Here is a 15,781-nt window from a genome sequence, read left to right as displayed (position 1 = left end):
ACCCCAAGGAGACGAACTAGGTCTTATATACCCTTTTTCCAATAACTCCTCCAACTGAACTTTTAACTCTTTCATCTCAGCTGGAGCCATTCTATAGGAGCCTTTGAAATAGGTCCGGTTCCTGGCATCAAGTCTACGTGAACTCAAGATCCCTAACCGGTGGCACACCCGGTATCTCTTCAGGAAACACATCAGGAAACTCAGATACGACGGATCTCCCTATTCTCATCTTCCTTTTCAATCCTCTGAACTCCACATAAGAATAAGGACACCCCTTCTTCACATAAGATTGAATTCTCATCGCAGACACTATCTTCATTCCCTTCTCCTTCCCAAGCTTCCTATAAGTCACCCTTTCTTTCTTGGACCGACTAAGGACACCTTCTGGGCCTCACAATCAATCTGAGCCTTCAATCTTCCCAACCATCTCATCCCCAAAACTACATCGAGGTCTGACAAGGCAAACTCAACTAAGTCGGATGAAAATTTCACCCAAACTATCACTAAAGGTACTTGACTATGCAAACTAGTACAATTAAACATTTTCCCTGATGGCAACGCAATTTCCAAAGAAATAGACACTGGACTGCTTAACTGGAGCTTGTCTACTAAAGTGCTAGAAATAAATGAATGAGATGTTCCTAAATCAAATAAACTTTGACAGACAAGGAATTTATGAAAAAGGTTCCAACTACTACCTCGGAAACATTATGAGCCTCATGGCGGTTCATGACGAAAACTTTGCCTTTAGACTAATTCCCCATCCCTGGTTTAACACCAGCATTGGAAGAAGCTAACTTCTGTTGATCATTCTGAGGGGCCTTACTACTCGGGTCAGGTTCAACTGCAGGTTCTCCACCAGCTTTTCTAAAACACTCATACTCACGGTGTCCCAATTTCAGACAATAATGGCATGTCACCAAGTTGTCTTGACAATCCTTTCAAGGGTATTTCTTATCACACCTTTTGTAGAAAAAAAAGGTTCTCTCAGCTTTCTTCCCATTAGGCTTCCGACTAGGGTACCTATTGTATTTCTCAGTTTGGTTAAATCCACCATTGGGCTTTAGGCTTCTTATCTCCATTTTGTTGGTTAAATCCCATATATAAGTGAGCAGCTCTACATAAATTTCATCAAGAGTCTCAAAAGTTACTCCTCCCAACTTAAGGTTAACCCTTCCTCAAACCTTTGGCCTTCAAAGTCTCATATGGTACTATCTCATCAAGCGAACTCATTAACTCAAAAATTTGCTATAATACTCATTAACAGACACATCCCCATCCTCAGATTGGTGAACTCCATAGCCTTTTGCTTCCTTAAGTACGAGGATAAAACTTAGTCCTCAAATTAAACTCGTTCCACCAAAGTTCGGATCCTCTAAAGGATCATCTTTCCTTTGTTTCCACCATAGGTCTGCCACATCTCTCAAATAATAAACAACATTATTAACCTAGGTTTTCAGGTTACACTATAGCATTAAAAAGCTTATCGAATTCTCATATCTAGTTTTCTAAGCCAGTTGGGTCTTCTTTCCCATAGTAAGTCGAAGGTTTGACTGCTGACCTCACGAAAACTTTTCACTCTACTTGATTTCTTGATCATCTATCACCTGAATGACATTTTCAGGCATCTTTGCTACCCTACTAACCATAGAACTTATACTCCTTCTCCTTCTTTCTGCCATTTTGCTAGATATAAGGGTGTTTGAGGATAAATTTCAACCAACATTCATAGAATAGTTGTCTAACTACCAAACAATTCAATAAGCATGTAAGTATAACTAATTCAAAACATAGCAATCACATATTTCATATATCATGGCCAAATATTAGGCCTTATACATAACAACTACTAGAATATTTGAGTGTATCAAAATATTCTTAAGACAATTAGGCCGCTTCATGGCCAAAAAAATATATATGTCTAGGTTACTGAAGACTTCAAACTCTGGTACGTATGTCTGTCTTAATAACATTCTCCACACATCAATGGCCATATAATCAGACTGGCCTAAGTATTTTCGAAAGGTAAAAAAAATGCACATAGTACTACTATTTTCTCGCCAATGCAGCATAACTCTTGCTTATCCCATACATAGGGAATAACATAAACTTTTTCCTCAACTTCCAACAACAATCATATAAAAGTAAGAAGAATTGAGATATCACAAGACAACATCATAAAAGTAATATTAATATATGTTAACTAAAAAAATATGATCCAAATTTGTACTAAATGCACCACTATGGCTTAAAATATTTATTTCAAAAATTTTAAAGTGTACTTGATTTCAAGATATAGAATAGCCAAGGTGATTATAGCTCCCAGGTAAGGAAGTTACCCACAGCGTGGAGAGCCTTCCTAATCCTAGACAGAGCTTGTCACCCCAAGATATCTACACCCTTCATCTTTCCAAATAAAAAAATATAAATATATATACCTTTTTTTGGTACTAGCAAGATGCATCAATACAACTCGTCAAAAAGAAAACAATTAACTTAACAAAAACAATTTAGAATGCAAATGCGAAACTCTATATGCCCATCTTATGTCTACCCATCAATTTTAATTTCAACTTTTATCTTTTCAAGACCTGAAAAATGATACCACTTTGTAACACCCCAAATTACTCACTTTTAAATAAATAATTTAATAAATAATATTTGAGTAATTTAGGAGTATTACCGCCACGTGACTAACACGCTTTCGGCAACCAACTACTAACTAACCAAAATAACTTGCAGCGGAAGACTTTAACCAAAAATAATAATACTTCTTTATTAATAAAAGTAAATATTGTCTCAATACTCAAAATAAATGAAACACTCTAATCTAGGTGAAGATCCCCTTCCTAGTATGCTCCCATGCACATCCAAAATTCACCTGCAAATCTGCTTACCAAAAGGTAAACAGGGCAAAGCCAAATAGGAAAAAGAAATACGCGTCAGTATAAAACTGAGTAGAAATGTACTAGATAAGTAACACATTTGTTAGTTCATAACAATTTTTCGTTTCGAAAACTCCATTACCAATAATTCAAGAATAACTCTTTAAGAATAAACTATTTTCAAACACTTAATAATAATTCAAGAATAACTTTTAAGAACAAACTCTTTCCAAACACTTGAATAATAATTCAAGAACAACCTTTTAAGAACAAACTCTTTCCAAACACTTGAATATAATTCAAGAATAACTTTTAAGAATAAACTCTTTCCAAACAACTTGGATTAAAAAATCCTGAAAACAATTCCTCTTCTTATCTCCCCTTCTATTTTGCTAAGTGTGCACACCCCCAAGCTAGTCATCCCATCACGGAGCTATATCAAGGGGTAACTATAATTGCCAACAAGTGGACTTTGAATCTCTTGATATTAATCAAGCGGAAATAATAATAATATGACTTGTAAGTCATGAAAAACCTCCTTTCTTCACAAACAACTTTTTGAACATTCAAAGTTCATAAAAACCAATCAACCTTTCCTTGTAAAAATAATTTAATTTTCCAAAAAGATAACAAAACTTCTATATAAAAATGATTGATAAAATCATTCCTTCTTTTCACTTTAAGAGTGAATAATAAAATATTTAACCATTTCAAATAAATTTCTAAACCAATCCAACCATTAATCAATAAACAACTTTATCACATAAACCATCTTTCAAAAGATCTAGCTACATAACGTACCTTGATCTTGCACAAAAGTATACTAGTATCTTCACTTATTCTTATACTTGAGCTTTCTATAACCAACCAATAAGAATTTACCACATGAACTTAATCATGAATTTAAACATGAATGTTACTATCATGAGCATAATATTTTTGAGTAAGAAATATGAAAATATTTTTCTTAAACCAAAGAAAATTGAAACTTGAATAAGAAATATAAAACTAGAATAGATAGGAAGAGAAAGAAGAACTTTGAAGTAAGAGTATGGATTCTTCAAAGTTTTTGTGTGGAAAAGATGGCTTAAGGTATGGGGTATTTATAGGAGTAGAATAGGTAGTACTTAATTTCAAAAATTAAATGTTTGTAACCTTCACCATAAATTAGGGATTAAACCAAGATTTGTAACTCCATCATAAATTTGGAAGTTATAGGAAAACAAAACTCCCTCCATTCACCATAAATCCCGTAGGAATATATGGCCCTAAAAAAAATTTTTTTTTTTTTTTTTTTTTTTTGGTTTTCAGAATTTTTTGACTAGGATTTAATACCAAAAGCTTAACAAATCCAATTTTGGCGCCATATTCCCGCCAAAATAATTAAAAATCATGAAAAAACTAAAATACCCTTTGCTTAAAATATTTATTTTAGAAAATAAATATAAAATAAATATTTTATTATATAAATAAATACTAAAAATATGGGGTATTACACCCGCAGAAGGCACAAGCCCACCCCGCGAGCCCGTGGACAAATTTTGAAAATTTCAAACCTGGCCCGCCATTTACCCAAGCCCGCGGGCGAGCCCGTGAACAGGCCCGACCCATGCCCACCTTTATCTACTACTAGTATTTTCTAACACAGGTGACATTTTATTTTATAAAGCCATTATTTCTTGTCTATAGTGTTTTCAAAAATTAAATTGTTATTACTACTAACATTTTTTTTGATAACGGGACAATTACTTTCTTTTAAAATACTTTTCTATTACTAATGTTGTGAAACAGGGACGTTAAGGGCTGACAACCTTCGGAGACATGGCAAGACTTGGAGTCTACTGCAGTTTACAGCAAAATAGTTGTCGGGTGCTTGCACAAGTAACAAAGATAATTGACCTCGCGTGGGGTTGCCGAGTAAACTCACTCTGATGCCTAAGTCAGGCAAGACCGACAAGATAAAATGCAGGCAAGGTAAAAGTGGGTAAGAAAGTGAGTACCTTGAGAATAGTGCAGCGGGTCTATTTATAGCCCATGTAGGTCGATTCCTTGTTGTTTGATCTCGTTTGAACACGTGTACGATATATGCGTATCTACATGTCTATGCTGGCAAGGTCTTACTTATCGTCACCCACTATGACATGCTTATTAGATTGGTCGATGTATCTTTTATGATCGTAGACATCTATTACTGAACATGGTGCCCATCATTCCAAAGGTGTTGTCAGCCGTCATGCCAAGGTGTTGGCGTGCTACGGTATTCGACATTTATTACTGAACATGGGGGCCATCATATGCCAAGGGGTTGTCGGTTGTCATGCCAAGGGGTTGTCGTGCTACGACAACAGACGCCATCTATTATTGAACATGGCGTCCATCATGCCAAGGTGTTGTCGTGCTACGACGATAGTCGTTATCTATTACTGAACATGGCGATGATCATGCAAAAAGGGGTTGTCAGCCATCATACCAAGGTGTTGTACATGTCGTATCAAGGACCTTGGCGACATGACATGTTTTCAACTTAATTGTTTAGTATGTTATTATACCGATAAGGCAGACCATGTCAGGTGGTTGTTTGTGATTCGCATACAACTAACCCCCCATCTAAAGTGATGTTGACTGTATTTGGCATCAACTTGCATATTTCTCGTAACATGGCTTTATGATGTTTGCATTTGCATACAATGATTTTTCGCCTGGTGATGATGGGTAATGTATTTTAACGCTTTATTACTGAACATGGCATCCATGATGGAAAGGTGGCGTCTTCCTACGACAATATTTATTATTGGACATGGAGGTTATCATACCAAGGGATGATACATGCCGAATCAAGGATCTAGTAACAAAATGTTGGGACCTTGGATGCCTCACATACTTTCACCTTTATTGCTCGGTATGTTTCCCTGGTCATGGCGCAATGTACCGACAATCATGGCAATGGGTGTCATACCTTGGCTGCCAGTAGTGCTTTAATTTGTTTGCTTTGTAGCTATCCTTTTCGTTGTCTATATTATTACCAACATAAATTTGTTTTCCTTGTCAAAAATGTTTGTTAGAAGCCATAATAATTATGTAATGTCAAGGTTATCATGATTTGGCCGCCATGTACTAGCTGCAATGCTATGATGTGTTTGTAATGTCATGGTTGTCGTAGTCATGGCAACCTTGTAGCTCTCACCGCCAAGTCTTGACTGCCATGATATGGCATCAATAATGTTGTGGTTTTCATAGTAATGGCAACCTTGTAGCTTTGATCGCCATGTCATGGCCGCAATGTTATGACATTCTCATACACAAGTATTGGTTGCAAACCATATATACTTTTTATGCTATTTTGGTGTAAAAATAAGAACTTTAGATTAATTAAAAAAATCTTATTATAAGTCCTATAGATAATGAGTTGCCTAGCAGGTGGTTAATGTTTCATTATTTTTACTATATACGTTTGTCGCCTCGTAAGTGGTGAGCTTTTGTGCTTACAACCATGTTGAAAATTTTGTTCTTGAATGAGTTCATATTTTTTTCACAAAATATTTATTTTTACTATATACGTTTGTCGCCTCGTAAGTGGTGAGCCTTGTCAAACTCCTCGCTTTTGATAAACTTATTAGCTATGCCAAGGACGCCCTCCAAGGTCTTCATGCTCTTCCTTCCCAGATAACTTTTAAAGTCGCCATCTTTTAACCCAGTCATCAAGGCTTGTACTGTCACTTCTTGTTGTAGGTTAGGTATGGTTACATATTTACCATTGAATCTGCCAAGGAAGTCTCGTAGGATTTTATTCTCTCTCCTTGCTTCAATGCCATGAGTTAACCGATCATCTTTTCTCTTCTTCTATTGCGGACAAACGTTGTTTGGAATTCCGCCGACAACTGATAGAAATTAGTGATTGACCTTGGCGACAAAATTCTAAACCGTGTTTGAGGTAAGCTCGACAAGGTTGTCGGAAACACTTTACACCATATGGCATCCGATTAGTGTACAACTACATATGCCCCTCATATGCTGATAAGTGATTCTCTAGTCAGTGTTGCCATCATACTTGTTTGTTGGCATCTTGATGTAATGCATGGGTTCGTTAAGAATCTCTTTGATGAATGGGGAGTGTCTTTGTGTAATGGGTGCAAGTCCTTCAAGGAGGTACTTGATGGCCGCCTGGTCTATCACTGAAATCGGCTTAATAAAACCCTTCTTCAAGTTGGCAACTGTCATGAGAGAATGACTTTGTTGAACCCTAGTTTTGATGATATTAAAGGAACAAAGATACAAACTAAGTAATGGACAAGTTATTAAGTGAATGATTGTTGCAAGGTATCATTGACAAGAGCAAAGAAAATACTAAGTCAGAAGAAGAAATCAAGTTTGGGTTTCCAAGACTAACTGAAGATGCTAAAGGAACTGATACTGGAGATGCGTTGGAAAAAGAGAACCAAAGCAAGGTTTTTTGTTTCAAGTTTCAATGTAAACGAACAAGTAAGAATCATTAAGGAACTGTTAAAAAGAGGATAAGCGTTTGTCCCTTTGAGAGTAACAGACAAACTGGCACTGTTATGTTAAATTAAAGGAACTAGACATAGGTTGAATCGGTACAACGGTTAATATATGAAAATTGATGTTTTATAAATTTAAGGAAAATCTTTTTAGGAAAATATTTTATTTTTATTAGATAACTAAAATCCTTTTTCGGTTTTAATGAAAATATTTTTAAAGATAATATTTTATAAAATGATTTGATTGGGTTTTATTGATTAATAATAATTGTTAATTAAAATCAGCTTGTGGTTACTACTTAAGTGGCTGCTAAATTAAAGGAAGCAGTATTAATCCTAACCCACATTTGTATTAGATTATGGGTATTGAAAAGGAACGTGTTCCTCTAGTTGAGGAACATCATAGGAAAATGTCTTTACCACTAACTCATGTTTTAATCCCACGTTCTAAGTAATCACTGTTATAAACACAACTGTCTAATTAAGTTTCAATTTGTAAGTAATTTAGTGAGTTTAACTAAATAAAGTGCCAATGCCTTCATTCTCTCATAAAATCCATTTTTTCTTTGCCTTCTTACTCTACCACTAACTTTATTGATCATTGTATTTTGGTTTTATGGTAAGGGAACTCTGAGTGAAGTCCTCTAATAGAGAAAGCTTTGAGTGAAGCAAGTTGTAGTGAGAAAACTTCAATTGAAGTTGAGAGGAACAGTTGTTCATGAACTTGAACTCAAGGTGTGGTTCGTGAGTAGAATTAGGTTGTAGCAAGGTTGTTTGACTTAATTAGTGGAAGTGCTGAGTTTAAAATCCCTAGTGGTCGAGGTTATTTCTTCTTGTTGGGCACAAGAAGTTTTTCCTCGTAAAAATCTCTTGTGTTCCTTTAGCTTGTTTCTTTTTTTAAGTTATATAATTCCGCAAAAAGTTACGTTTATTTCTACAAATACAATTCTCCCCCCTCTTGTATTGTTCCTAAAAAAATAATTGACTTGTTACAGAGCTAGAATTCACAAAAAATAGAAAACCCTATTGAGAAAAAGATCCAAGGAACAATGAGCACCACCGAGAAACTTTAGGAAGGTTAATCTATGCAAAGGCCTCCTATATGTTCAATGAAAAGTTCTATTCTTACTGGAAGAATAGAATGGAGATTTTCATCAAGGCCAAAAACTACCGGGTATTGAGAGTTATTGAAGTTGGTGATTTCGAGGCCACAACTGCTACTGACAAAAATGACGTAATTCCTAAACCTTCTCTGAATATGACAAAGCTTACTTTGAAAAAATGAAAGTGAATGCAATGGCTGTTCAACTTTTGCATCGTGGACTTGGACCCCATGAATACAATAGAATCATGCGATGCAAATCTGCAAAACAAATATGTGATTTTCTTGAGGTAAACATGAAGAAACAATGAAGTCAAGAGGTCTAAAATTGATTTATTAATCTATCATTAGAACTGTTCTCCATGAAAGCTAAGGAAAGCATACAAGAGATGTTTACTTGTTTTACTAACAGTATTAATGAGTTAGCTTTTCTTGGGAAGTTTATTTCATTAGAGGAAAAAGTTCGAAAAGTTCTTAGGAGCCTTCCTAAGGATATATAGATGGATGGCTAAGGTCACCGCTTCACAAGAAACAAAATATTTCACCAAGTTCAACTTAAAACAGCTTGCTGAATCACTTATGACTCATGAGCTACACCTTGATACTGAGTATGGTGAAAGTTCGATATCTAAGTCCATTGCCCTGAAAGCCGATGATGAAGACGACTCTAACTCAAAAGAAGAGGAAGCAACTCTCATAGTCTGAAAATTTTGAAAGATATATAGGAACATGAAAAATAAAAACTTCAAAAGTAAATCTAAATTTTTTTCTAACAAAGCTGCTTGTCATAAATGTGGTAGTACAAATCACTTCATCATGTAATGTGCACTTTGGGAAAATGACAAAACCAAAGAAAGGAACAAGGAACGTTTTGCTGAAAGGAACAAGAAACTAAAGCACCTTTCTCTAAAGCTTACGTTCGAAAGGTGATGTATCAACTTGGGGAGATTCAGAGACTGAAGAGGAAGAGGATCAGCAAAATGAAGAACTTGCTGATCTTTTCCTCATGGCAAACACTGAGATAAAAGAAGAAAGTTAAGCATACGTTTATCCCCTAACGTTTCGGGGTTTTTTTTAACGTTTTTCCACTAACATTTAAAAGATAAACATTCACCCTTAATGTTTGATTTTGCTAACCATGGTTAACTTTTTAATGCTTGATAACTATAAAAATATAATTGTACTTATGAGCATTTATTATTTCATCCAAAATAAAATCACTTCCATCCATTTCAATTTCATATGTTAATCAAACACACACACACACACACAAAAAGTTCTTTACATATGAACTGTTGTTCTCATCCAAAAATAAAATAAAAATTCATTTCCTTCCATTAAAATAACTACTCCATAGAACAACAATCAATCTATCAAAATCCAAGAGTCACCATTATACTCTTTTAATCTTTCTATCCACAATGCTAAAAAAATCATAATTCACCATTGAAGCCCTCTAATATTCAAAAAAATCATAAGTAGCTATTGATTATCAGGGATTTATTTTCGAAAAGTAGTTATATTTATGTTATTGTGTGTGATAATTTTGCATTTTTTTTTATAGATAAGTTTACGACATACTCAGGCACAAATTGAGATCAAAAGGATGGTTTGTTCTTCTACTTGGTGTTGTTGTGATAGTAGTATTACTCGCATATTGCAACAAAAACAAAAGAAAGTTATTTGCATAGACTCAAATTGATTATTCAAAAAATCGGGCGTGTAATTTACCACAACTTGTCTGTGATATACATTTTCATAGGTGTGCACATCAACTCCTCTATTGTGCATTGGCTCGTTTGCTTGTGGTTGTTGTGTTGATATACTGCGTCCTTCCCTACAAAGTTCTTCATATACCGTATGCCACCCTAGAGATAAGTTTCATTACTAGCCGAGAAAAGCACAATAACATATAGAGAGAGGAGAGAGATAACTCTTCACTTTATGCCTACACCCCAAATCCCATTTAAAAAAATAAATCTTCTCATTATCCCTGTCCAGTACCAATTACACAAGATAAATCATACTATAAACTATGAATTCTAAGAAGAATCATGGCCAAATACAAATACTATAATTTAATTTGAAATAGCCCATGTTTTACTACATTCCCCAATAAAATAAATTAAAACTCTAATAAAAAGATGATGAATAAATATGAAAGAACAATAAGAACACAACAACAATATCGACAACTATAATTCAACCAAATTAGAACAAAATTTACCAAAATTTTCATTATTACGGAAAAAATTATGACCTTTCAAACCCTAGATTTCTTAATAGTAGTCAATTAAAAAGGAGAAAACAAGATTTATTTTGAGAACAAGAGTACCTTTTGTCTCTAGTTCACTAATGACATCAAGGATGTCTTTCGTACTTTGTAGCTGCAAAGGGTGTGTTTGTGCGCTCTCTTCCTCTCACTGCTTGGTAAAAGTTCTTAATGGTAAAAGTTTGTGTGAAACTAGGAAGAGGAAAAGATGCCAGTCATTTTGGAAGTGAAAAAGACGCAAAACCTTTCTTAGAGTAATTAACAATTAAAATTTATTTTTTTGAAATGATGTAATTAGTTGTCAAGCAATACATTTTTAACTCTAAAAGAAGATGAAGAAAATATTAAGGTAAGCCAACATATTCTTGAATCATACTTAGATGGAAAAACTATGACTGAATTTATGATCTTCTTTATGATGCAATTCTTAAATGTTGAGATGAACGTGAAAAACGTGAATAAACTGAATAAGTTGTTAAAGTTTTTAAAGAACATATAGAATAGTTTAAGAAAATGAGAACGGATGTTAAAAGTAGGTTCTTTGATTTATTTGATAAAAACTTAAAAATTAAGGAATTGTATGAGAGTGTGAAAAATGAATATTATCTAATAAATTTAGAAATCTTACACCTAAATGAATTTGTCCTTGTTCTAAGTTCCTTTGATATAAGATCAACTTCTTTGAAAGGTTACAGATCTGAGATCCAAAGTTTGAGTAAAGATAAATTTACCTTAAAGGAACATATCGGTAATCTCAAAAAGGAACTTATTGTTGCAAGGAACAGAGGAAAAGTGATGGTTATTCCTAAGTGGATTGAGAGACCACAGACTAAATGAAAAGGAGGTCTTGGTTTTGAAAACCACAAGAAGAGGAACACGCCTAAGATATATGTTGACCTACCAAGTGACAAAATTTGCATGTGGAAGGATAGGTCATGACATAACTTAATGTCAACTAAGAACTGGAATGATTGGCAAGAATGTGAAAACAAGAAACATGAAATGGGTTGTAAAAACAAATGCTAGTTAATAACATGAACCCACAAAACAAGGGGTTCCTACAACTAACAACTAGTTGATTTTTGCAGGTTGTAGTGAAGGGGAACAACACTTGGTATCTTGATTGTGGTTGTTCCAAGCACATGAATCACATTTATATCAGAGATAAAGGCAGGTGGTTGATGTTTAGTTAAAAAGTAGAGAGTACTCCCTCTGTCCAAATTTAGTTGCTACATTTTGATCGTGGGCACTATTAACGTCATAACTTTGACTATCTTTTACTCTATATACATAAGGAAAAAACATAGTCATGTTGGATCTTGTTTGATTCGTCCCAAATTGTATTTTCCAAATATATATTTTTTATAATTTTTTTCATATATATAACTCAAGATATTGGTGAAAAAGCAAATGTAGCAACTAAATTGGGACCGATGGAGTATTATAGTAGTGACTTCTTTTGTTTCACATGGATAATTACCTGAGTTGATTAACAGCTTAATGATGATAATGATTAGGGTTTTGTTGTATTACCCAGTAGAGGGGTTCCATAGCAGTTGAGTTTGCATGAATTTGAACATATCATCCTTGCGTGAGTCAACTTCTAATGGACCAATGCTTCCATGATTGAAGTAAATGACTGTAAATGATCATTATTTAGACAAAGACTATCAGAACTAATAACAAGAGGGGCTTCCATAGCAGTTGATTTTGCATGAATTTGAACATATCATCCTTGGAGTTCAATCATGGTACACCCGGGTGTACCATGAGCATGGTACACCCAGGGGCATTTTTGTATTTAATCAAAACTTCAGTGGCATTTTTGTAATTTCCGAGGCTTATCATCATCTTCCTCATCAGCAACAGAAGTTAAACTTTCCGACAATAGAGATCAAATTGCCGTCGAAAATGTTGCCGGTGGTACTGGAGGAGACGCTCAACGGTCAATTCCAACGCCATTTTTGACGAAGACTTATCAATTTGTTGAAGATCCTTCCATTGATGACGTCATTTCATGGAATGATGACGGATCTTCCTTCATCTTTTGGAATCCTACTGTATTTGCTTGCTCATTTTGACGAGGAGAAAAGTATTTGGTTTGCGAAATTCAACGCCGGCGAAGCAGATTTCCACCGGAGATTCGATCTTCTTTCTCGCTCATTTCTTTCTCACTCTTCTTTTTCACTGGAATCACGAAATCAAAACTTGGAAATTAAAACTTCAATTACAGATATGAGTACTTTGCATTTTACTCATTTCTTTTGTTTGTTGTTGCTTTGCTCGTTTTCTTCAATTTATTTTTGCTGGTTGTTCGGAGTGAAGACTTATGAAGTGGAGGAGAGAGAATCAACCACCATTGTTGAGGTGTTTGTTAATGGCAGATTATAATTGTTGTGGGAGGAGAAGAGATAAAGTAGTTTGTTCATGGTGGTGGTGGTGTAGAGCAGTGCTCATTTACATAATTTGTGCTCATTCAAGTTTGCTCATTTCTTAAATGAGTAGAAATGTTTACTTATTTGATCATTTTGCTCATTATGCTCATTTGCTCATTTGCTCATTTTGCTCATTTGCTCGTTTGCTCATTTGCTCATTTTGCTCATTTGTAGAAAATAGTCTTGGGTGTACCATTAGCATGGTACACCCAGGTGTACTATAGATATTCTCTCATCCTTGTATTTCACTCAAGAGTATTTTTTGCTTCGCCGGGATGCCCAGCACCCACCTCACTTTCACCTTATCGATCAAAATTTTTGCTCCATGATAATCACGGATTGAAAAATCATCAACATTGATTCTGGACAAAATGAAGTAGCAAAACTGTCGAGGAGTTGCACATTTAATAAAGCCAAATTCATCGAATTCTTTCTTAAAAACTTGCACATTTCTTTTCAAGTCTTCTAGGACAATATCACACCAATCATAATTGTTAAGTGAATATTCAAAAGAAATCATGGGCTTACTAGTGGCTTTAATTTTCATTGTTGGGTAATTCATACTTCCATTCTTTAATTTAATTTCTTTTTTGTATTTGCAAGCTTATTACCCACGTGGAAGCAATTAGGTATCACATTGTCGGAGGCAGAACAGGTTTTGAGATCAATTCTGATCTCGAAGGATGGTCAAACTCTACTACGTTTACCGTGAACGATATGCTTGGTGATTTTCTATCCTTACACTGTTTTAAATTATATAAATTTTATTATTTGGTTGGATTACAAGACTATGATAGTTTGTATTTGTGTTCTTTCATTAACGTAAAATAGAGTATATATATAGTACAATATGATCATGGGAATAAATTTAAAAAAGCTTAATGATATAATGATTAGGGTTTTGTTGTATTAGCCAGTAGAGGGGTTCCATAGCTGTTGAGTTTGCATGAATTTGAACATATCATCCTTGCGTGAGTCAACTTCCAATTGATCAATGCGAACAAATAACAAGAGGGGCTTCCATAGCAGTTGATTTTGCATGAATTTGAACATATCATCGTTGCATGACCCCAGCATCGATTCTGAAATTTTGGAGGCCCAAGGAAAACCTACATAGTAGGGTCCTCATCCTTCTCTATTATTAAGTGAAAGCTATATTTTAAATGAAGGGAAGAGAGAATTGAAGAAAGAGAATGAAGAGGTGATAAAATTTTGCAAACCAATTGTGATTTTATATTATTGTATACATAATTTTGCATATTATATATAGATTATAATCATTATTATGTAATTATCTTAGCAACAAATACTTATTACGATGTATTTCTAAATAACGAGATGACAACAAACTATCGAAATGTTGACACTCCAAAGCTCCTCGACTAATAATCACATCCGTTCTATGTTTCATAAACCACAATCTGTATATAGTTTAATAAAAAACATTACATATAATAAATACCATTTACATCTTGTAATGGTTTTTTTTCTTATTAAATTGAATAATTTGATCCAAGTCATCAAGGCACAATAAAAGACTTTTAATAGCAAAATCAAGGCAATAGTGGTATCCAATGTTGTCAATTTGTTGTTCTAATTTTGTAATTTTTGATAAGATTAATATGGGTGAAAAATAAGTCAACTATTACTAATTTTTTTTAAAGCTACTTAGTTAGAATTCATTTCAAAAATAAAACTAATATTTTGTTTCATCTTTGTAGATCTTTAAATTACCAGAGTAAGATTTGGGAGAGAGGAGTTGTGAGGGAGCAGAGAATGACGAGTTCAAGAGCTGTCAACTTGAATGTAGAGAGCCAGATAATGTTTCTTATTGATACCAATTACACTGTATTTGTTAAGTAGATATTCAAATAATTATTAGTTTAAAATTTTAAAAAATATAAGTTACTCAATCAACATTTATATGCATTAACGACCTGTAATTTATATGCAAATGCCAAAGTTTTATATGAAATGAAAATACAAGTGGGAATATAACACTAAAAACTAAAAAAAGATTGAAATTTACATGCATTAACAACATGTAAGGGTCTACAACATAACATGAAAATAAAAACTTATTTTCATGGCTTAATCGGTCTACTTCTATGGCCAGTCTATTTTCGAGGTTAATCGTTTATTAATATTAATCAGCAACAATCTGATTTCACAAAACTTATTCAAGTTTTTAGAAAAATTAATTATAATTATGCGTGAAAACAATATGATAATTAGAAAATACAACGAAAAATTAAATTGATTTAATGATAATATTTAGTTACTATGAAAAATACAGCGTGTCATTGAAATTCTCAAATAATTATAATAATTCTTGGTCGAAAAATGAAGTAATAAAAATCATAATTTGCAAAACCTAAAAAATCGAATAGAGAACAAAAATTACAGAGAAAAGGAGAGAAATTACCTAAAAGTTTTGAGCTTTTGGCATTGAACTGGAAAACAAGTGAGAGAATTGAATAAGAAACTGAATTTGCATTAAGCTTACTTCCCGATCGCATTTGCAGATTTGTAGTGATATTTTCTTTTCTATTTTTTTTACTTTTCCTCTTATTTACTCTCAATGGACCAAT

Source organism: Beta vulgaris, chromosome 6 (genome assembly GCF_026745355.1).
Source record: "Beta vulgaris subsp. vulgaris cultivar EL10 chromosome 6, EL10.2, whole genome shotgun sequence".
Taxonomy (NCBI): Eukaryota; Viridiplantae; Streptophyta; class Magnoliopsida; order Caryophyllales; family Amaranthaceae; genus Beta; species Beta vulgaris.
This window is presented reverse-complemented; position numbering follows the sequence as displayed.